The sequence below is a fragment of the Octopus bimaculoides genome, chromosome 5 (genome assembly GCF_046866305.1).
Source record: "Octopus bimaculoides isolate indiv1 chromosome 5, ASM4686630v1, whole genome shotgun sequence".
In the NCBI taxonomy this organism is placed as follows: domain Eukaryota; kingdom Metazoa; phylum Mollusca; class Cephalopoda; order Octopoda; family Octopodidae; genus Octopus; species Octopus bimaculoides.
In genome coordinates, this window is record NC_142932.1 from 47,896,855 (window position 1) to 47,922,084 (window position 25,230).

The window sequence follows — 25,230 nt, forward strand, 5'->3', positions numbered from 1 at the left end:
GATGACCCTGCGTAACCTATTACTTCAACACAGATGACACAGCTACTTCAGCTATCAAAATATTACTGATAACTTATCTTTATGGCCAACAAGAAAGCTATGTCAGTAATTCTTTGGCTTACTCTGCTGCTCGGCTTATATCATAGAATGCCGGGTAAGTCGCTGATGACGAAGAATAAATAAATGAAGAGACAGCTTTCTATGTACGCATATATATATATGTGTGTATAAATATTTATTTAGCAATAAAGGTATGCATGTATGTATGTGTGTGTGTGAGTATTTGTACATGTATGTGTATATCTGAGTCCATGAATGTACGTGTAATGTATAAATATGTGCGTGGCTTACGCATATGTGTGTGCGTGTTTGCGTACGTGTGTGTGTGTATTTGTAAATGTATACGAATATATTTGTCCATGAATGAACGTCTAATGTAGAAATGTGTGCATAGCTTACGTATATATATATATATATATATATATATATATATATATATATATATATATGTGTGTGTGTGTGTGTGTGTGTGTGTGTGTGTGTGTGTGTGTGTGTGTGTGTGTGTGTGTGTGTGTGTATACTAGCAGACATACCCGGCGTTGTTCGGGATTTAAATGGCATAGTTTGTATATATGGTACAGTTAAGTTGAAACATGTGATTCAGGGAAGTGCATCACTGACGACAAAGCATTTGTGGAGAAAATAAAGGGCTAATTCGACTAAGTGACACGTCATGTATCTGTTTGGGAGATTCCAGGCCCTAACCATGTCATGGAAAAGTGGGTGGTGGGTACGTGATCTGTGAATGCACCAAAAAGCTCTCAGTAAATATATTCTCCTTTGCGGCTGTCGGCGCTGCCGCTACCACGCTGAACAATAAGCTGATATAAGAACTACATATATGTAATAAATTAAGACTGTGGACGCGCTCAATAACACCTCATGAAAGAAATGATATGGTAAAGGGTGGAGATTGGCTGAAGTTGTTAATGCAGCATTCCTGACCAGACGAATACTACGCTGCTCATCGCTTTCCATTGCTCTTGCAGTAGCTGTACATGCAGCATTTTGTGATTGTTTAATTGAAGTTTTATGTGACGAATCATTTGCTCTCCTTCGTTTCAATTTCTCTGCTACCGCCGTTTTTCGACTGAGGATCTCTTTTTTTGGAGACTTTATGTCAAGAAATATGACGTAATAAACTCAGATGACAATTGTACGTTAATAATGAAATGACAATAAAAACAAGTAAAAAAAAGGTAAATAATATCAATATCTTAGCAAATTTTAAGGAAAGTTACTTCCCAATGAGTTACCTCCCTTCTCCATAGTAGTCGTACTTACCGCAGGAAAGGGGGTTTTCTGGCGCCAGAGGCCCCATTACTCATGATGTGAAAAGTTTTAAGAGTCTAAAACCATTTCTGGAACATAAGTAATATATGTTCCCAGTTTGAAGAAAATGAGTTCGGAAATTCAGAAGTTATACTGGTTTACACACACACACACACACACACACACACACACACACACACACACACACACACACACACACACGCACGCACACGCACACACACACACATACTGAGTATTATATATATATATATATATATGCATGTGTTTGTGCCTGTGTGCATGCGCGCGCACGTATTTATACATGTATGTATACATATGTGTCCATGAATGTATGTCTGATGTATAAATGTGTGCATGGCTTAAGCATAATGTATGTGTGTGTGTTCGCGCGCGTTTGAATGTATTCATACCCAAACGTTTTATGCACAATTATTTGTTCATCTTTATTCATTATTATTCTACAACAGTGATTTTTGCCTCTGGACCCTTTCGATTCCTACTTTACCCAAGTGGACCTTCATAGCTATTTAATGCTTAACAAATCCTATTTTATTTTTATAATTAAATTATAATGAAATATTACATTTCTATTATATTTTTATTATGATTAATGTTATATTTTTATAATTGAATTAAATGATATAATTTATTAGGAATTGTATAAAAAAACTATAAAAATATTTTGTGCATTGTAGAGATAAAACCAATTTATTGTACATAAACCTTAGCAACAAAATCTTATATGGACCACCCCAGGAGTCATATGGATCCCGGTTGAGAACCACTGGTCTAAGGTGTATGCGTGCGAATGTTGATGGTGAAACAACAAAAAGATTAATAATAATAAAATAATAAAAAATAAAACAGGATGTTATTACAAGTTCGCGGTCCCCTGTATCTGACATTCAGAGAAACAGAAAAAGTTGATGAGAAAATGAGACGATCGGGAGCGGGGAGAAGGAAAGAGAGAAGGAAAGAGAGAAGGAAAAATGAAGAAAGACTGAAAAGAAAAATAAACCAAACAAAAGGAGCAATCAGGGCGAGAATGTTCTCGTGAAACTTGCCTACATAGTGACCGCGTGTATGTATATGCACAAACAGTAGAACTTCTACGGTTATTTTTTAAATTGTAGGATCCTTAGAAGTTTGTCTGCTAAATATTATCTTCGTAATTTTCAACTTTTACAAAATGACACTAACGTTTTTATCATTTATACTTTTCCTGCTACAATCGAGCGTGCAACGCTGTAACGTGTGCGCGCGTAATAAAATATAATCACGCGCACACTATCATAGGCACACATGTGCATACGTGTGCGCGCGTGTGTAGTTATAAATATGTGCGTATAATATTGTGATAGCATTCCTTTTTCTCTCCTCTTTGCATAGAAGCATGTTAAAACCAATTGAAACATTATCTGACGAAGACCTCGATACGATATGTAGAATCAAAAATACATATCTTTCCTTTTGTGGTATAGACGGTACAGAACTCAATGCGTAGAATGCATATATATTCTTTATTTACAAGGTGTAAAGCTACATAAATGGCACAAGGGCCTAGAGATTGAAGCAAGGTATTTATCTGCTTGATAAATACTTTGCACAAAACTATGGATCCTTGAATTACTTATGTAGTTTCACACTCATGCATTTTTATATATGTGTATGTATCTTCAAAATGGAAATCAGACAACATCAACAACAATCAAAGGGCCTGTTAGCTATCTGCTGGTCAACTAACCTTTTGACCTACTTACTTTCTTTTGCAAACCCTAAAACACAACAATAATCAACTTTCTATACTGGCTATCATGTGACCTGACTATGACACATCTGAATTAGACACACCTTATTACAAAGTTTAGCTTGGTTACCACATGGTTCCGGGTTCAGTCCCACTGCGTGGCACCTTGGGCAAGTGTCTTCTACTATAGCCTCGAGCCGACCAAAGCCTTGTGAGTGGATTTGGTAGACGGAAACTGAAAGAAGCCCGTCGTATATATGTATATATATATATATGTATATGTGTGTATGTGTTTGTGTGTCTGTGTTTGTCCCCCCAACATCGCTTGACAACCGATGCTGGTGTGTTTACGTCCCCGTAACTTAGCGGTTCGGCAAAAGAGACCGATAGAATAAGTACTAGGCTTACAAAGAATAAGTCCTGGGGTCGATTTGCTCGACTAAAGGCGGTGCTCCAGCATGGCCACAGTCAAATGATTGAAACAAGTAAAAGAGTAAAAGAGTAAACGCTGAACAATGACACAACTCCAGATTCAAACAATAAAACCTTATAATATCTTTCCATCAGCATTCACCCTACAAACTTACTTCTCCCTTATTCCCCTCTCTTATTCCACTCATACATTTACTATCAGATATACGTACACAGAACCTAATTATCATCCCACATAGCGTTACCCAACTTGAAAAAAAGCCCCAACTTACCTACGACTATGTAAAGCTAAGATAAACCCAAATGTCCCACAATCCGACAAAGGCTAGCACGCTGATATTTCTAAGTCACTTTTACCCCTCTTCTAGTAAATGTATAATAAATATGTACTCTACAAATATTATTAAGTAACTCTTTTCGATTTAATGTTAAGTTGTTTATATTATAATTCAGCGTAATTAGTGTATATATCGGGGATAGTCATATTTTGCCAATTAAACACGCGCATGATATATTTTGGTCTTCATTGCAGCTTCATTATGATTATTTTAGTTTAATGTGTCAAAGCTCTTTCGTCACACATCCTGTGACCTATCAGCGACTCTCTCTCCCATGTGTCTCCTCTTGTTCTGCTTATTCCAGTTTATCTATCTATCTATCTATCTATCTATCTATCTATCTATCTATCTATCTATCTATCTGTCTGTCTGTCTGTCTGTCTGTCTATATATATATATACACACACATACATATACATACATATACGTACATATGTGTGTGTGTGTGTGTTCGCTTTTGTGTGTTACTTCAGATGAAACGTGTGTACATAAACGTAACTATGGAAAAGCATTAAAAAAGAAACGCATTTTAGTCTTGTAAGGTAAGGTAACAACCAATTCACAGAACAGCTTACATACGTGTGTGAGAGTTATATATTTATGTTACGTATGAGTTCTTGCTTTTGTGCACACACACACACACTTGCGCGCGCGCGCACATACATATATATATTTATATATATCCACTAACACGTGAATACTCACATACATAGACAAACACATTGTTCTACTATAGTATTTTAAAACTTTTTATGCTCTAAAAATACGTATTTTTCACTCTCTCTCTATATATATATCGTATTGAATTCTTTATCAGATAACGCTTGAAACGTTGTTAACATATTCTCATATAGGTTAAACGCCTATACATTCTAATATATACATCCCTCTATCAATATATATTTATATAAGTATATTCATGTGTGAATATATATGTATACCATACGTACATATATTATATTTATACATACACGAACGCGTATGATGATACGTTATAAACGTACGCACATACGAATAATTTTGCAGTAAGAATCTAATCTTATCTTCTTCCACGGTAATCCTCTTATATAGTTTATCGCTTCAATTAAATTAGCATCTTCTGATACAAATGGTTGCCACACTGTAGTGGGATTCTTATTAATAAATCTCTCTCTCTCTCATTATGTGTGTGTGTGTGTGTGTGCGTGCGTATATGTATATGTGTGTGTGTGTGTATGTGTGCATACATACATACATACATACATGTACCTATGTATGTATGCATCTATGTACACATATATACATGTAAGTACTGGGTACTCTTCGCTTTTGCATTTCCAAGCACACACGCGCGCGCGCATATACATATATATATATATATATATATATATATATATATATATATATATATATATATATATATATATATGCAGAGAAGTAGAGAAAGAAAGAGAGAGGGACAGAGAGAGATGGGAGAGAGTGAGGTGTGTAGATAGCTAGATAAATAGATAGATAGATAGATAGATAGAGAGAGAGAGAGAGAGAGAGAGAGAGCGGGAGGGGTAGATTTAATTGTGTTGTATTAAAAATCAAAATTTAGTGGTGGCAACCATTTATAGTAGAGTTTGATATTTAATCATGTATATGTACTATATTATATCATGCAGTCTCATGGCAATTAAAATCGGCTTCTCACCAAGATCGATTGAATATTTCTGAAAGAAGATTGCTTTGGAGCTCAAATAACCGATGAAAGCCAATGGGGAGATAGTCATTGTAGCTGAGACCAACTCACAGTCGCTGTGATTAACAAGTCTGCAGATAGGAGTCTATATCAGTGCATGATGCTCCAATTAGGCGAAGGGTATAGGCTAAGGAACAAAAGTCTTGTACCCTGAGATACCTGCTGAAGTTGCAGGTATCTCAGGTATCCAAGCAATGCAATAGCTTGAGACAGAGGAAATAATAAATTATACAATCATACGAGTTCAAAGCTACAGTAAGTTACGAAATCTTTTGATATGTACATATACAAAAAACTGAGGACATTTACACAGCACAAGTTAAGTCAATATAATACTTCCTTTTTTGGTATTGAGTGCTAGCAGTTATTCTAAATATTAGCACCACCAAAAAACCCACCATCCTGGAATGTCTTAAATGAATAATTTTTAATAAAATAAAATTTTCCGGAGATACCGGCATAATTAAAAAAAAAAAATTACCAGAGGTGAATTTGTTGGTACGGCTGATTGGTATGATATAGGCATTAGAATATACTCGCATAATGCCTGTTATTTCTAGCATGGCTAAGCAATCATGTAGTTGGGCTACCTTGAGGTTCATTTAAAAGTGAAAGATTAAATATCTAAAAATATCTAAAAAGCGAGTGAGTTGGACAAATAAATGATATAAAGGTAAAATAGACGTAACAGAAAATTTACTCAAATTGGGAAGCAAGTGTGAAAATATTGTTAGGGAGTAGCAGAAAACCGTCAAAAGGGCGGATATATATATATATATATATCTATAAGCGTGTGTTTGTGTGTTTTGTGTCTATGGTTCTATGCGCGTGCGTATGTGTGTATATACATATGATATATATTTTTTTATAATTTTGTACGTATGTATATATAGGTGTGTGTGTTTATGTATAATCTGCGTTATCGTGAGTGTGTATGCGAGTGTGTGAGTGTGAGTGTGTGTGAGTGTGTGTGTGTGTATGTGTATGTGTGTACGAACTTGCGCACGCGAGTATGATTATGCATGAAAAGTATGCAAGGCCTTACCTTGAAATATAATGGTGGAAGGACATGTAAAATGGATGCCAATCCAGATTCTCCATTGTTGCTTGTGACGTCAGCTATGTCGCAAATAGCAGGTAATGCTTCAACTACATTTGTTGCCTTATATACTAGAACTTTAAGGTTTTTAACTCTTAAAGCTGTTTTAGTTATTTCTCTGCATATAAGTCTTCAATAGTGAGTATGTGTGTGTATTTATGTATGTATCGTCGAAGTTTACTTTTTACGTTTGGCTAAATCAGAAAGTATTCCGCGAGATAGAGAACTAATTGTATTATCTGTTATCTATTGTAAACGCAATATTCCTTAAACACCCAGGCAAGTTTCAATGCAAGTGAGGCGTTTTCCTTTACAATTATTTTTAGTTTTCCTCACGCTTTGCTAAATTCTAGCAAATTACAACAATTTTGTTGCAGTGAAGCAAGAAAACAAGTGGCAAAATTCTTCGCCAAATGGAACTCTTTTTTAAAAAAGAAATTTTTGATGCTGTATACTACTATTACGTCTTGTAGAATATATATGCAAGCACGTAGATATACATTGACAGACACAAAACCTAAAACTATGGCAAGTTTTCTCAAGCCTTTTTGCGATGCCAACTGAGATTAACAGCTGGCGTTGCTCACACTTCTAAGAATATGTGAGTCTATGGAGGAAGCGGAATGGTTAATCAGACGTTATCTATTCACAGCCAATGGCTAGCCCCCAAACAAACGTCCAGATTGAATGTATTTATTTATTCGCCTTCGAGAGCCACCGACGATCATGCGCAAAGGTCAGAAAGTTTAAGATAGACAAGATGTTCGTAAGCTGACATAACATTTAGAATAGAAGAAGTAAGAAACAGAAGTGAAAATCGAGATAACGCGGACGCGGGCAAGATAGAGTCAAGATATAGAACGAAGGATATACATATATAAACATACGTTCAGGCATCCTCTTTCCCCCTCCTCTTCCTTTTATCTCCCTCTGTGCGTGGGCGCTCGCACACACACACAAACGACCACATACAAACACACAAACACTCACACATATACATATATAATATACATATATAATATACATATATATACATATACGTATGTATATATGCAAACATATATACAATATACATACATTTACAAATATGAATTTATACATGCATACACACACACTCCTACGTGTGTATTATTTTCATGCATAACTTCAAATGTATGCAAACATACACAACGTGTATGTGCATATTTAATTTGCGTGTGTTCGTATATTTTGGCCAAATCTTTAATTTGACCAAACTTTCAGAAGAACTCAGTACTTATATAAATAACAATAAAGCAAAAGTTTATAACAAATGTAAATAATTTAAGCAACGCAACTATGCTTTCACCAAAAGTGGGATTCTCAGAAACCATAACACTTTGTATCTTTGGAACACCGTATAATTATTTAAAACATTTTTCAAGTGAGTATTTCTACCATTTCCGAATAAATATTGAGTCTGAAATACAGAAAGTTAGAAACAGATAATGTTTTTAGCCTACAAATTAATTTGAAAAAATGAGAAAGATCGCCAGAGAAGCTAATTATATGACTTGCGAGCCTACTACAACCTCTCATACAAACATATATGCTTATCCGTTTATGTACAACTATATACACACGCATGTTATGTTAATCCTTGCCTATTTTTCTCTCTTGTCAACTGATGTTATAATCCCTCTTATGACGTTTTCTTTCGTTGGAATTTTATTTATTCATTATAGCTTTGTAAATTTTAACTATGTTTTTTTTTTCGAATATGGTGCAAATACTTGGCATCGGCTGAAGTCCTTTTGTAATGATTATGCTACGTCCAACAACAAATCTAAGAGTTTCAACCTCTACGTGTAAGAGCAAAGAATTTTCATTATAGCATAAATGTATTACAAACGCGCGTGTGTGCGTGTCCCATTATCGTCTTATTAGAAACTCGTACGGTTATATCTACACACTCGAATCAGGGGAAGATAAAGCACGAGAAAGAAGGGATGTTGCTGTTGTTGTTGTTGCTGTTGTTTTTGTTGTTGTCATTGATGATGATGGTGATGGTGGTGGTGATGGGGATGATGATGATGATGAGGATGATGGTGATGATGATGATAGAAGGACTTAAAAGTTAAAGAAACAGTAAAACTAATGTAATGGACGGGAGAAGGAATGAGTTGACCTTCAAGATAGCACTGCATGTTCTAAATGAAAGGCAATATGGAATGGAATGCCTGAAATCATAAAACCTTAATTTAGAACACGAAGATGGAAGATGTGGTTTATAAACTCATGTTTAACAAACAAATTAAACAAAACTATAGAAACAAGTTGTTATTGATTAGCCATAGGTCAGACTTGACAGTGCAGATCTAATATCCTTTCTACTATAGGCACAAAGTCTGAAATTGCGGGGGGGGGGGGAATAGTCGATTACATCGATCCCGGTACTCAGCTGGTACTTATTTTATCGATCTCGAAAGGATGAAAGGCAAAGTCGACCTCGGCGGAATTTGAATTCAGAACGTAAAGACGGGCGAAATACCGCTAAGCATTTTGCCTGGCGGGCTAACGTTTCTTATTTCTTTACTGCCCACAGGGAGCTAAACATAGAGGGGACAACAAGGACAGACAAAGGGATTAAGTCGATTACATCGACGCCAGTGCGTAACTGGTACTTAATTTATCGACCCCGAAAGGATGAAAGGCAAAGTCGATCTCGGCGGAATTTGAACTCAGAACGTAACGGTAGACGAAATACCGCTAAGCTTTTCGCTCGGTGTGCTAACGTTTCTCAGCTCACCGCCTTCAGTGCAGATCTAATATAAAAAGACACTCTAGCCATGACCATCCGTCTCTCTGTGACTCATTATCTAATGTATCCTCTTTAAAAAAAAAGTGTTAGGGTGTGATTTTAAAGTGATAGTTCTGAAAGGTCGAGCACCTATTTACAAGGTGTATGTATGTATGTTATCAATCAGTTTCATTTCTATATTTCTTGTCCATAGAGAAAGAGCCGGACTCTAACATAGATTCAAGGCTCCTTCATTGGAACTTTTATCAACATCATCTAGGTATTTGTGCATATGTGTGTGTGTGCAGTATTTGGTGTTAGTGTATGCGCAGATTTGTATGTTTGTTTTATGGATGCGTTTTTATGTCTAGATGCATGCATATGTATTTATGTGCTAAATTTTTGGAAAGTTTTACATATCTTTACAGTTCCATTGATGGCTTGAATCTGTAGTCTTCTAATCAGCCTTTTTCTTTCAGGATTTGAGAACCCTAATTTTTCCAGGTTTTTGTTGAGGCATTTCGTTACATATCCCAATGCCCCAACAATCACGGGTATGAATCTGAACTTGTAGTCTGGGTGGAGTATCTGCAAATTTCTCACTAGCTCGGCGTAGTTGTTCTCTTTTTCTCTAATCTTTAGCGTGATGTTGACATCCGCAGGACAGCTGATTTCTACTACTGTACACAGTTTCTCTTCTCTGTCCCAGATTACTATATCCGGTCTATTATGTCTGCATTTTATTGAGGTTTTTATTGGGACATTCCACCAATACTCTTTCATATTGTGAGTGGTAATGGCCTCTACCTCATTATGGGTTTTCATCTCCTTAGCCCCGGGGTTATCCTGTCGGCGGATTTCATTGTACAGTGTCTTGGCCACAACATCATGTCTCATAGGTAGGTAATACCGTGATGACATTTTTGGACAGCTGCTAATGATGTGGGTGATATCTTCGATACTGATTCCACAGAGTCTGCATCGATTATTACATTGTAGCGCTTTCCCCGCCTCTCTGTCCCGTTTGTTAATTAGGAATTTGGTTGCTATCTCTTGTTCTTGAATAGCAAAGGCATACCCTTCAAAGTGAGAGTTGGTGACCCGATTATTTGTCCACGATAGACTGCTCTGGTTGTCAATGTTGTTATCACCCTGGAGCTTTCTGTTAACGTATGCATGTATGTATGTATGTATGTATGTATGTATGTATGTATGTATGTATGTATGTCCGAACATGATAAACTTTGCCAAGAAAATCAAAATCGTGATCCTTCCATACTAATTATGTGTTCGCTTTAGCTTGGGCTTGGGATTTACCAAAAATAAAAGCCTCACCTTGACAGGGCTATATTTTCACATAAAATGTACTGAAAACTTTGTTCCTGACTTTAAAAAAATAAAAAGTAAAGTTAACTAGGGAAGTTTTCTAACTCGGAAAATTTAGGTATTAAACTTGCTCTTGAAAAATTATCTAATATACTATATATGTCGATGATTACATGTTATTAAGGGTCTATAAAACAACCGACCTTTGTAATCAGGGGTCTCTATTATTCTGAGAAGTTGTTCCAATTACAAATGGTTTGCAAGGAAACAAATACTGATCTATCTTGGTATCACAACTCCATCAAGATGTCGCAGGCACAACGGCAACGAATGAAATATGAAGTTGGGTTCAAACTGTAAGTTGTACAATAAACCAAAAGAATACATCAGCACCGCTGACAGGCAGTTCATGACCAACGAAAAACAAGTCATTTTCTTCTGATTAAAAATACATTTTAAAAGATGTTCAAAAACAATTCGTACATGACTCGCAAATAAACTGAGGTAACTTTTCCAAGATAAAAATCTGGGACCAAATTTTCGGCTTATATGCCGGCATGTATAGTAACAGACTTTGATACTTTGTGCTAATTCAACAACGATGAGTGGAGAATCCCATAATCTACTGAGATGGTGTAACGAGATCACTGAAGATTATCTTGAGGTATGTACCGTAGGCAAAGAAATCTGGTGGAGCCCGTACATAGCCCCATTATACCTATATGAGGATTTGAACTTTATCTTGCTAGCTAACGAACCATTTTTTGTCAGTTTTAATACGTTGCCTCTATTTAGAGTGTTAAGTTGTTCATAATGATCTGTTTTACCTCTTTTCAGTTAGCTGGAATGAATTAAGTATTTCCATTCAAGACAAAATGCAATGCTGATAAGAGGATACGAACAGGATGCTAGAAAACAACCACTAGGCTTGTTATTTAGTATCATGTCCACTCATTTATCTGGACTCTCAATTTAATAGTTATGTACAATAGTTAGGTTGAGTTAAAATCCAAACTAAATAATTAAGCCTGATATTTTACAAGTGAACCATCACTGTGCATAATTTGCATAATTTCATAGCTTAGACAGATTTAGGTGTGCCAATATATTTGTACGTTTTGCTAATCGTGTAATAAGGTGTACTAATGAACACTTGCTCACCAGATTAGCTTAATTACCGATACGACAGCATACAAGATACGAAGGATAAGCTATTTTCCACATGCTCTCATATCAATTAATTTATCTATGGTATGTATACGTAATATTATATTGATATAAACAGGTTGTGAATTAACAAAATCAGTAGAGCAGTGGATAAAATGTCTTCCGGTATTTAATTACGTCCTTTTACTTTCTGAACCCAATCACACAGTGGTTGACTTTACTTGTCATCCATCTAGAGTTGATGAAATAATCACTAGCAACGTACTGGTACCGAATTAATTGACTAAACTACTCATCTAACGTGTGTGGCTTTGTTTCTTCTGTTGGAGTTGTATTTTACCTCTCAGTTCTCCAGGGATCAATGCATTAAACTAATAGTGATGTATCAGTTGGTTTTTATAGGTTCCAATCCCCTCTGTGAAGACACTTAAGCCAAGTGAATGTTGTTGGCACTCCGTCGCTTACGACGTCGAGGGTTCCAGTCGATCCGATCAACGGAACAGCCTACTCGTGAAGTTAACGTGCAAGTGGCTGAGCACTCCACAGACACGTGTACCCTTAAAGTAGTTCTCGGGCATATCCAGCGTGACACAGAGTGACAAGGCTGACCCTTTGAATTACAGGCACAACAGAAACAGGAAGTAAGAGTGAGAGAAAGTTGTGGTGAAAGAGTGCAGCATGGTTCGCCACCATCCCCTGCCGGAGCCTCGTGGAGCTTTAGGTGTTTTCGCTCAATAAACACTCACAACGCCCGGTCTGAGAATCGAAACTGCGATCCTATGACCGCGAGTCCGCTGCCCTAACCACTGGGCCAAGTGATAAGAAGTCTATAATTACACCAGCATAGTGTAACAGCAGCACAGCATCGGTATCGATGTATTATTTTAGTTTCATTCCTCTTGGTTCTGAATTCAGGTCTCATCCAGAATGACCTTCGAAAAATTAAATCTGGAACCTAACTGAGAGAAGAACTCAGCGTTACACCTATGTTAGTTATTTCCAGCATCTAAGCTTGCAAAGATAAAAAAAAAATAACTATTATTATGTTTAGCACAAGTGACACAGCGAAATGTCTGCAGCAGCTTTCACTGCACCACTTGGAAATCAATACTGTACCTTCTCAGCCAATTTGTCTCAGCTCTTCAGAAATTTTGCCTTCAGCAGCTAACAACGAGATGGCTTTGCAAATACAACCACTATAATGGATTGATTGGAACTGAATACACACGAAGATGGGAATACAATTATGGGTGATATTATAACGAACTGACGGAAACAATTAAGATTAAAATGGTTCTTCTGGCTGTCAATACTAAAACAATGACGGTTATTGCTTATAGGAAAAAGAAAGAAACGTCCTAATAACCTTTTAAAAGTTTTATGATGAATGACAATCTTCCTCAATAGACGTGTCAAATTTCTAATTGACTGCTAGGCATATATTATTATGATACATTTGTTAGCGAGCGCTATTGGCTGATTCGTGTCCTGAAACTGGCACCACCCGTGTCCTTGGCCAAGATATTTAGCTTTTCCCAGTCGAGTTTATTTATGGTAGAAACCGTTAATGGCTAATTCTTATCCAGAAATCGGCACCACCTTTGTTCTTGCTCAAGATACTTAGCCTTGCCTAGTCGGGTCTATATGCGTTTTACACATGTAACTGCAAGGAGGTGTAACTTTACCATAGTGAAGCCCTCAAGGGAGCCTCTACACGATCTGTCGACCTGCAAGGAATAGCATTGAAATCCTTATCAAATTGCACCCTACCGCCTTAAAAAGAAAGTACACTTGGATAATGTATGTATGAATAAGACGGAACACTTATACATACGGCTTATTAAGACCTTTGATCATATATCTGATCGGTGAGGGTTATAAGTAACAACCACAGCAATGTTGAACTGGTGAGTTAAAATTCTTCTCATTTAATTAGCAACAGTTTTAATTAAACTGTCTTATCCGCTTAACGCTACGAAGATAAGCACTACCTGAGTTGATTCTTATGTTTCACAGAAAGGAAACGGACTTAGAAACTTTACATGTATGAACTGATTTGTATATTAAACCTTTTATCTTATCTAGAAATTAACAAACCAATTAACCGGGGAAAAAAAACCCTATCTTTAGCTATGGAAAAATCTTTGATATTTATGAGCAAAATTCACTGAGATCCGTGAAGATAATAAAAGTTAATTTTTTTTAAAAATAAATTCTTCAAATTTTCTAAATATTTATATTTTTATTAACATTGAAAAGACGTAGGCGAGACATACGGTAGAATGCCAGACTAAATGTCTTATAGCTTTAGTTTAATTTCTCCTCTCTCTCTCTTTCTCTCTCTCTCTCTCTCTTCATCTCTCACTTTCTCTCTGCCTCTGCCTCTGTCTTAATGTTTCTCCTACTCCCTGATCTGTTCAACAAACAAGTTGTCCTCAACCTTTGACTAATCCTCCCCGATACATTAGTCTCTCCACCTCTTCTCTTCTGATCATCCGTACTTAGTCTCTCTCTCCCACCAAAACAGGTATTAGACATTTTACTCAATCCTCAGCGACTCTGGAACTTACTTTTATCTTTTTTATGTACGTTACATGTCATCCTTCTACCTGCTAGAAATAACAGCGAAATCTCCCTCAAATCACACAATATTGTCTTGAAAAGAAAAAACACATAACATATGTAACTTAGACACATTGAGATTTTCCTCTTTAAAGAAAAAATATAGGATAATCATGACTTTATAGCTGGCACTCCTTTTATAATAGGTATCCTAGACGAGGGCTGATTTGAGGCTAAACAACAACCGCAGAAAACATCGATATGAAGGTATTCGAGTCATCAGATAAAAATACCACATCAAAACAATTATGTGATTTTACCGTTACATACTGTTGTAGTTACAAATGGCTTCTACGAAGGCGACAACGCCTTACATATCTAATAATCTACATAGAATAATTAGCTTATGTGTTTGTTTGCTATCACACTAAGACGATGGAGTTGGAAGCTGTCACACTATTAATTAACAGTAACGGAAGTAAAATGAATGTTAGTAAAAGGATGAATTGTTAATCCTGTTCTGATATTTTACTTTCATTTTAGTTTATATAAAGTATATTACGCGGTGTAGAATATGTTATTTTCAAATGGAAGAATAGAAATCCGACCATTCATTTTCTCCACCTAATATTTCTAGGAGAGTTATAGGGCACCTCCTCCAAAGGGTCCTATCAGAAGCTGCTATTATTACACTTTCTGACAGGATTCCCAAGTGTAACCAACTGAGACTATGGATAATGTCCAACAATCTTAGTTTTGGTTTACTCATCAGTCTTCTGTTGGTTGACACGGCTTGAAAAATCTGTCTTGCGATAATTTCTTTTCTGAGCAAAAAATCTCGCGTAGCTCAACTTTGAATCTATGATAGAAATATCACACAAGAGTAAGTACGAAAGAAAATATTAGGCTATTTATTATATATGTGCAATTAAACAATAATATTTAAAATGTTCTGTGAATTTTTATAATCTTTATATTTTCATGTCTTTAAAATGATTTTGTAGGCTTTCTTTTTGTTTATTTAACTAAAAATGAACAACTAATTCCGATAAAAATAATCTTCTTTTCAACTTAGTTACCTAATTAGATGTTTGTTTTTGATTTATTGATTTTTCAATAACTGTACTTATGCTGATATACGTAGTCCGCATTGAAATTATAGTTCCACTCATTGACAGTAGATTTCACGTTGCTGTTAATTTAAGGAGGTTACTAGCAGTGGAATATGAGGTGGTAGATCAGGGCCGGCTTGAATCTAATCTAAGTTATCAAATACCATGCTCTTAGTATAGAATTGCGGGCATAGCTGTCTGGTAAAAAGTTTGCATCCCAACAACATGGTTCGGTGTTCAGTCTCCCTGCGTGGCACCTTGGGTAAGTGTCTTCTACTATAGCCTCGGGCCGACCAAAGCCTTGTGAGTAAATTTGGTAAACGGAAACTGAAAGAAGCCTGTCGTATGTATGTATGTATGTATGTATGTATGTATGTATGTATATATATATATATATATCATTATGTTAAACCGTTAATCCCTACACATTCTCTCTCTCTCTCTCTCTCTCTCTCTCTCTCTCTCTCCGTTTTTTTCGTTCTCTCTATCCATTTTCCCTTCTCTCATCCCTTTCTGTCGAAGAACACAGGCTCGAAACGTCGAAGACTTTTCCGGTCTTTCTAAGCGTCAAACTAATGCACCAGCTTGCTGCTCCATCACCTGTCTTCGTTTTTTGTTTTCTGTAAATTTGAACTCTGTGTGTGTGTGTGTGTGTGTGCGTGTAATCCCACTGCTTGACAACCGGTACTGGTGTGTTTATGCCCTGTAACATAGCGATTCGGCAAAAGAGAGCGATAGAATAAGTACCAGGGTTTTAAAAAAAACAAAAAAAAACAAGTACTGGGGTCGATACATCCGACTAAAAGTTCTTCGAAGCGGTGTCCCAGTATGGCCTCAGTCTAATGATTGAAACAAGTAAAAGATAAAAGATCTTGATACTTACACATCTTGATACTTACACAGATTCTAGCAAATTACATACACGGCGATATAATACATTCGACATTTAGCTACGCGTGTGAGTGTGTATGGGGGGAGAGAGAGAAACAGAGAGAGGAGAGGGCGGGGAGAGGGAGGGAGACAAAAGAGAAAAGAATGTAACTTCAAAATATTCTGAAATGGTGATGAGATGAAGTGATGTTGGCAATCAAGACTGGCAATATTTACTACCGAAAGTGGAATTGTTCGCTCAAATACATTCTTCGAAACGAATTTGTTCAGCAAGCAACAATGCCGCTAGCCATTAGAGTTATCTCAGACAAATTTCCATCTATCTATCACCAGTGCAGTTGCCATGCAAAAACTTCCAAATTGCGATCAACCGAAATTTCTATTTCTGGCCTTTACAATTTACCTCCCCTCGTAAACAGCTCAGTATTATACTTTGAACATTGTTGGTTTTCGCCCGCTGTTTATTAGATGATTTACGTTGATCGTTTACTTCTTGATCTACAAGGAGTTCATAAATTTACCTTTAAAATTTGAAAAACTCAGAAAAACAAAAAATGAAAAGAAAGAATACCACATCAGAGGTTATTGGAAAACTTTGGCAAACAAATAAAATTTTGTTAGAAACATCGGAACAATTCCAAGCGGGCTTCATTGGTTGTACGAAACACATTCTAAACTAGACATTTAACTATCTCACCATTTATATAATTTTTTTAAAGTGGTGAGTAGACTCATTTGCATGCCTGACAAAATGCTGAGCAACAGTTCTTTTATCATTACATTCTGAGTTCAAATGCTGCCGAGGTCCATTCTGCCTTTCATCCTTTCGGAGTCGATAACATAAGTCGATGTATTCGATTTACTCCTCCACTAAAAGTCACTGGCCTTGTATCGAAATTTGAAAGTATTACTTATTTTATTCTTTATTTATTTCACCGCATGTGTTTATGGACACATGCATGACCATGTGGTAGAGAATTTCGCTTCAAAATCACGTGGCTCGCACTCGATCATACTGCACGGTACTTAAGGAAAATGTCTTTTCATCATAGCCTCGGATTGACCCAAGCCATGTGAAAAAGATTCAGTGGACGGGAACTGTGTAAAAATCCCGTCAAACAGACTGCGTCTGTAACTGGATGGTAGATGTAATCCGTCGACTGGTTTAGCGTAGTTTACTATACTGTAGTCACTCGGATCAGATCTCTGGAACATTGATAACCTCCTTTCACTTGTTTCGGAGAATCTAGAAACGGTCATGGGCACTGCTCTTCTTTTTCTGACCAACACATTAAAAAAGCGAAACTAAAAAGAACATCAAACTAGTCATTCTGTTCAAATATGTTCGCCTATAAATTACACATGAAATATTAATTTCCTTGTTATTTTTTCTTCTTTTAATATCTCTACCTAGCTCACTGAATTAGCGAGTTAGTGGCTGAAGATTCCGAAGATACGTTAATGTAATACTTCATGTACTTCTCAGTGTGACAATACAGGATCTTTGAATTACAGATGCAGTCTATCTGATGGGCTTCTAAACATTTCCTGTCTGTCCCATTTTACTCATAAGGTATGAGTGAAACCGAGAAGAAGGAGGAGGAGAGGAAGGAGGAGGAGAGGAAGGAGGAGGAGAGGAAGGAGGAGGAGAAAAAGAATAATAATAATAAGAAGAAGAAGGAGGAGGAGGAGGAGGAGGAGGAGGAGGAGGAGAAGAAGAAGAAGAAGAAGAAGAAGAAGAAAAAGAAAAAGAAGAAAAAGAAAAAGAAGAAGAAGGAGAAGGAGAAGAAGAAAGCGTTTGATCAAGGTGCCATGCATTGGGATGGAACCCGGGATGTTGCGTGTGTGAAAAGAATTTTTTAACCATTCTGATTCTATAACTTCATCTGTTATAGAACACAAATAATGATAGAGCCTGAACAACCCAGATGTTTTGCAATATGTAATTTGATATAACACGGATTTTTACTTTATACAATCTCTTTTATAGGTATTAGGTCCAGTGTAGAGCAACTTTGATCAACATTGGACCCAATACCTATAAAATATGTAATGAACATGACTAATATAAATAATGCAAGCTGTTCATGTTGCTTAGAACCAAGTCAACGTTGATCGAGCAGAACTATGATACACAGCGTTCCAATAATGGTCATCCCGTCTTGTATACTTAAGACTACAGACTCTGTGGAGGATATAAAACTCTGCTGTCTTCCATTTCCCACCTCCTGTCATCGAGACCCTAAAGAAGGACTATGTTCAAAATGTTGGATACCCGACTGACACGGCATCTCAGTGTACTTGTTCTATTGGTTTTTCTATGTAAGCATATGTGGACGCATGCATATAATTAAGTATGTATGTATGTATGTATGTATGTATGTATGTATGTATGTATGTGTATGTGCGTGCGTATGTGATAACTAAGTAGATGGACAGATATAGATATATAGTAACGAAACTGTATAAAATATATCAATAATATATTTTACATAGTACAACCACTATGGGTAGCGTGGATAGATTATATATATATATATATATATATATATATATATATATATATATATATATATATATATATATATATATATATATATATATATATACATACATACATACATATATATACATACATACGTACGTATGTACATACATATATATATATATACATATATACATACAAACATATATACTATATATGCTAACATACGTACATACACACACGTTTGAGAATCTAGATATGTATAATGTTATGATTAGATAAACAAACATATCTATAAATATGTATTTACAGAGTCACCCATACATAAATACACAGACACTCACACACACGCAAACACGCACATCTAAACACAGGAGTAAGTGATTCATGCTTTATGATTTAGTCCTTCGTGTTTATCATGGGATCATAACAAATATAGACAGACGTTCTACATTGAGTAAACAATACAAAATACGACACACGTACGAATAGCCTCTTTTTCCCCCTCTCATTCGCCACTCCGTTCTCGTTTCCTCTGCTTCACTCACTCACAGAGTTTTGTAGCTTCCAAATAGCTTTGTATGTTCTTTTTAGATTGCCATTTAAATAACATACAATACATTCAACTGCTGCTATACTGACATACCAAATATTTATAGAAATACCTACTCTGCTCTCAGGTAAAATATATATATATAAAAAAAAACAATAAATAAGTAGCAACCACAAACAACAAAAATAGAATTTCAGAGAATGCACTAGAAACTTCTGTCTTACATTCCACCAGCCAGCAGCCATCTTGAGAAGCGCCTGTTTGTGGTCGCTCATTTTCCTTGAAATAGCAGCCAAATAACTCTCATGATGCGTTGCACCGAATTAAAAAAAGTTGGAAGGACATTTAGGGCAATGTTGTCCTAGATACATATAAAACAGACAGTATGGTCATGGTCGGAAGGGCTTCGACTGTAAGGCCCACCCAATTAGGGCTTATCTTTGTAAAAGCACCATCACCACCACCACCAACAACAGCAAGAAGAAGCTAAGTAGCTGGTTCCCCCACCCCTCAAAAAAGAAACACAAAATCTGAGATACTGTGGATGAAATAGAAGAATAGGTAAAGCACCGAATAAATACTTTTGGGTATGTAAAAACGTCCTTTTTAATCTAGCCATGACCATCCTGTCTGTTTTATATATCTAAGATAACATTGTCTAATGTATCCTTTATTCCTTTTTCTTCTTTTTATGCCTTTCTTTTAATACAATGCAGCATATTATGTGAGTGATTCGGCTACTATTTCTACAAAATCGAGCGACCACTTAAAGGCCCTCTCTCGATGATTGGTAGCTTGTTGAATGATAGATGCTCCCTTCAATGTCGATAGAATAAGTATCAAGTAGCATACTAAACGCAGAATGGATCGACTAAATACCATAGTCAATGGATTTATGGCCTTGGATCACTGTAAGCCTATCTTTGTCCCACTCCTTTCCTAGTTCATATATAATTTTGTTTCTTTTGCGTACGCATGTAGTTAAGAAAACCACGTGGCCTTGGGTTCAGTCCCACCACACAACACCTTGGGCAAGTGTCTTCTACCATAGTCTCGGGTTGACCAATTCTAATACCTTATGAGTGAAATTGGTTGATGGAAGCCGTGGAATCCCATTGTGTATATGTGTCCGTTTGTTTATTTATTTCCTTATCACTGCTTCTCAATCGGTGTAGGTTTATTTACAACCCATAACTTAGCGGTTCGGTAAAATAATTTCGATATAAGAAGTACCAAACATTAAAAAAAACAAGTATTAGGGTCGATTTGTTAGATTAACATCTTTCAAGGCGGTGTCCAAGCATGGTTGCAGTCCAATGATTGAAACAAGTGAAAGATAAAAGAATATCTTTCTATGCGTTTTTTTAATTTTTATTGTATGAATGACTGACTGGGCTCCGATAATTGTGATACAGAACATTTAACTATTATAACATTTTTTTATTATTGAGGTAGTAGATTTCCACCGAAGTCAACTTTGCCTTTCATCATTTTAGCGTCAATAAAATAAATATCAGTTAAGTATTGAAGTCGAAGTAATCGACCCAGCACTTATTTTTTAAAACCTGGTATTTATTCCATTGGCTTCTTTATGCCGAACTGCTATGTTACGTAAAAAAACAACAATACCAGTTTTCAAGTGGTTGTACGGAACAAACACAACGCAAACACAAACACACACACACGCACACGCGTGCGCACACATACACACACGACAGGCTTCTTTCAGTTTCCGTCAGCTAAATCCACTCATAAGGTTTTGGTCACCCCGAAACTATAGCAGTAGACACTTGCTCAAAGTGCCGTGCAGTGGACTGAACCCGAGACCCATGGTTTGGATATTAAATAAATTTTTAAAAGGAATTTAGTTATTATCATTATTATAGAAAGCGGTGAGCTGGCAGAATCGTTACCACGCCGAACAAAATTGCTTAGCGGCATTTCGTCCGTCTTTACGTTCTAAGTTAAAATTCCGCCGGGGTCGACTTTGCCTTTCATCCTTTCGGGGTCGATAAATTAAGTACCAGTGAAACACTGGGGTCGATAGAATAGACTAGTTCCCTCCCCACACATTTCAGGCCTTGTGCCTATAGTACAAAGGATTATTATTGAGAAGGCGGCGAGCTAGCAGAATCGTTAGCACGCTGGACGAAATGCTTAGCGGCATTTCGCCCGTCGCTACGATCTGAGTTCAAATTTCGCCGAGTCGACTTTGCCTTTCATTCTTTCGAGGTCGATAAAATAAGTACCAGTTCCGTACTGGGGTCGATCTAATCGACTGCCCCCCCCCCACCAAATTTCAGGCCTTGTACTTATATTAGAAAGGATTATTATCATTATTATTATTATTATTATTATTATTATTATTATTATTATTATTATTATAGTAAGGCAGCGTGCTGGCAGAATCATTAGCGTACCGGACAAAATGCTTAGCGTCATTTCTTCCGGCTTCATATATTCTAAGGTCAATTTCGCCGAGGTCGACTACGTCTTTTAGCCTATGCGTGTCGATAAAATAACCTTTCGTGTACTGGGATCGATCTAATCGATTGGATCCCTTCCCCAAACGACTGAGGTTTTAGATTTGACTGTAACAATCTTGGCAGTAACGTCTGTAGACATGCGCCGGTGCTTTCTTTATGCTCGGTTGGGAACAGTCTAGGATTGTAAACAGAATTTTGCCATTGCAAAGTAAGCGACGGGCGTCAACTATTTCGCCAAAAGATCTGAACTAAGTTATAAAACATGGTAGAGAGAGAGAAAAAGAGAGAAAGAGGGGGAAGGGAGAGGGAGAGAGAGGGGAAGGGAGAGGGAGAAAGAGAAAGAAAGAGAGAAAGAGTCTGTAAGCGGTCGCTCATTTTTCCAGAAATAGAAACGAAATCACTTTCAAATTATGTTTCACCGTATTAAGAAAAAGGACACTTAAGGCAATTTTGTCCTAGATATATAAAATATACAATGTCTTATTAGCTTATATGCAAGGACAATATTACCCTTTGTGACAGGAGAATTTTGCCCTATCATAGTGTTGTTCTAAATACATCAACAAATACTATGTCCTATCACCCTATGTGTTGGGACAATATCGCACTCTCACATAGTCAATATTGTCCTAGATGTATAAAACAAGCAGTGTGTCCTATCACATTAAGTGGTAGAACAGTATTTCTATATCGCATAGGACAATGTTGTCTTACATATAGAAAACAGATAGTGTGTACTATTACCCTGTGTGATGGGATAATCTTGCCCTATCACATACGACGATGTTGTCCTACATATATAAAACAAACAACGTAACAAATAATCAACTGGATGCCGTATAATATCCAATTGCTGTCATGCAACATTGACTTCAAATCTGAGAATGTATACATAACTAACCTTCCCGAAAAGCATGGCGTATAAAAAAGGGAGGGACTTTAGCCAGCCGGTATATTGGTCTTGAGTCCAGAGAGCAAAAAAAAAAAAAAAACAACAACAACAGCAACAACAAAAACCCGAGAAGCACTTGATAGTCTCATCCCACCACGTGATGAAAGGATAAAGAAAATAAAGAAACATGTTTTGAATACTTTCATATTCCACATTGCAAAATTTATCTTGGAGACCCTGTAAATTGATATCAAAAACATATATACATACAAACGAGCAAACATATATATATATGCGTGTGTGTGTGTGTGTGTGTGTGTGTGTGTGTGTGTGTGTGTCCGTACATATAGAGTGTTTACGTCATAAGAATTTAGAAACTTTGAGAGAACGCGAAATAATTTGTCTTCAGTTGTGGAATTCGAAGTTGATGAGGTTCTAACTTATTACATTATGTAAATATTAGATTAAAATCTCTTTCAGATAGAAAAAAAATCGAAGGCTTCTCGTGCATGTGAATGTATATATGTATGTATGTATGTATGTATGTATACACACACAAACGTGCTCGCACTTAATCAGGTAAGTAAACTATATTAAACTTCATAGATTATATAAATTTTCTTTTTGCCCTACCTCTTTCCTGCCCGTTATTATTTTCTTCATTTCGTTATGTTTTTCATTTTTTTTTTTGTCAAACAAAGCCATAAACAGAAGAACAAAAAAGAATATTTTCTTTTCAAGTCTTAACTACGTACCTCTAAACAATCTATCAGCGCGAAATCCAAACTATTCCGGTAAATGCCTTCGCTAGCAACAGAGAAAAGACACAGCTGTATAGAAATTATATGAATAAAGCAGGTTTGGGGCTGTGCCAACTAGCAGATTGAGAATCAGATACCTCATTACCAGAACAAACTAGAAGAAAATGAGAAAACACGTAACAGGGAAAACTATTTCGTTAAACCATTTGAACATAGCGATGTGACTGATTAATAATATATGTATGTACATATTATATAGGTATGCCTATCTATATATCTATCAATCCTACACACACACGCACACACACACACACACACACACACACAAACGCACGCACGCACGCACACACACACACACAAACAAACAAACACACACTCTTTACTCTCTTTTACTTGTTTCAGTCATTTGACTGCGGCCATGCTGGAGCACAGCCTTTTTAGTCGAGCAAATCGACCCCAGTACTTATTCTTTAGAAGCCTAGTACTTATTCTATCGGTCTCTTTTGCCGAACCGCTAAGTTACGGGGACGTAAACACACCACCATCGGTTGTCAAGCGATGCTGGGGGGGGGGGACAAACATAGACACACAAACATATACACACACATACACATATATATATATATACATATATACGACGGGCTTCTTTCAGTTTCCGTCTACCAAATCCACTCACAAGGCTTTGGTCGGCCCGAGGCTATTGTAGAAGACACTTGCCCAAGGTGCCACGCAGTGGGAATGAACCCGGAATCATGTGGTTGGTAAGCAAGCTACTTACCACACAGCCACTCCTGCGCCTATACACGTTCTCCATTTGGCATAGCATTTGAGAAAGCAGCAAAGCAAATTTAAAACAGAGGATACAGTTTTCTTTTAAAATCATATCCCGACTACAGTTATATATATATTCAAAATTTCGACACATGGTAAAGGGCGGTGATGATTTCAGAAAAATCAGGCATTTTTATCAAAAGTATAACTTGCGCACCGTCCTCCTTCTTCACTCTGCACACGTCTATAAGTCTTTCTCTCAAGTGCATTCTCTCACTCAGTCTCTCTCTCTCTATCTCTCTTCATATGTATGAATGTATATGGGGGGATGGTAGCTGTCTTTCGTGACATATATATGTGTATATATGTCGTGTATATACGTCGTATATATGTGTATATATACATATACATATATATATATATATATATATATATATATATATATATGCGTGTGTGTGTGTGTATGTGTTTGTGTGTCTGTGTTTGTCCCCCCCAACATCGCTTGACAACCGATGCTGGTGTGTTTACGTCCCCGTAACTTAGCGGTTCGGCAAAAAGAGACCGATAGAATAAGTCCTGGGGTCGATTTGCTCGACTAAAGGCGGTACTCCAGCATGGCCGCAGTCAAATGACTGAAACAAGTAAAAGAGTAAAAGAGAGAGAGTAATTATTTAAAACGTGACTATAGTATATTTTCAATAGTTTATCACCAAGTTTTATTTTTCATCACAAACGCACCTGTCTCTATAGTTAAATCAATCATCGAACAATTTT

The 25,230-nt window shown here is 36.6% G+C and overlaps 1 protein-coding gene across 14 annotated transcripts in view; it reads right to left on the reverse strand.

Annotated features, from left to right (window-relative positions):
* Positions 1 to 25,230, reverse strand: part of LOC106876553 (major egg antigen) — a 223,475-nt gene that overhangs the window by 41,379 nt on the left and 156,866 nt on the right. Inside the window, exon 1 of one of the 14 annotated variants that reach the window (XM_014925204.3) lies at positions 23,680 to 23,833. The exons of 11 other annotated variants lie outside the window; for them this stretch is intronic. The gene's annotated coding sequence lies outside the window, so the exon portion shown is untranslated. Of the gene's footprint in view, positions 1 to 6,638; positions 7,299 to 8,376; positions 15,365 to 23,679; positions 23,834 to 25,230 lie in introns of those variants that run through there. 2 more of the 14 variants (XM_014925196.3, XR_016241882.1) reach the window with 2 other exon arrangements.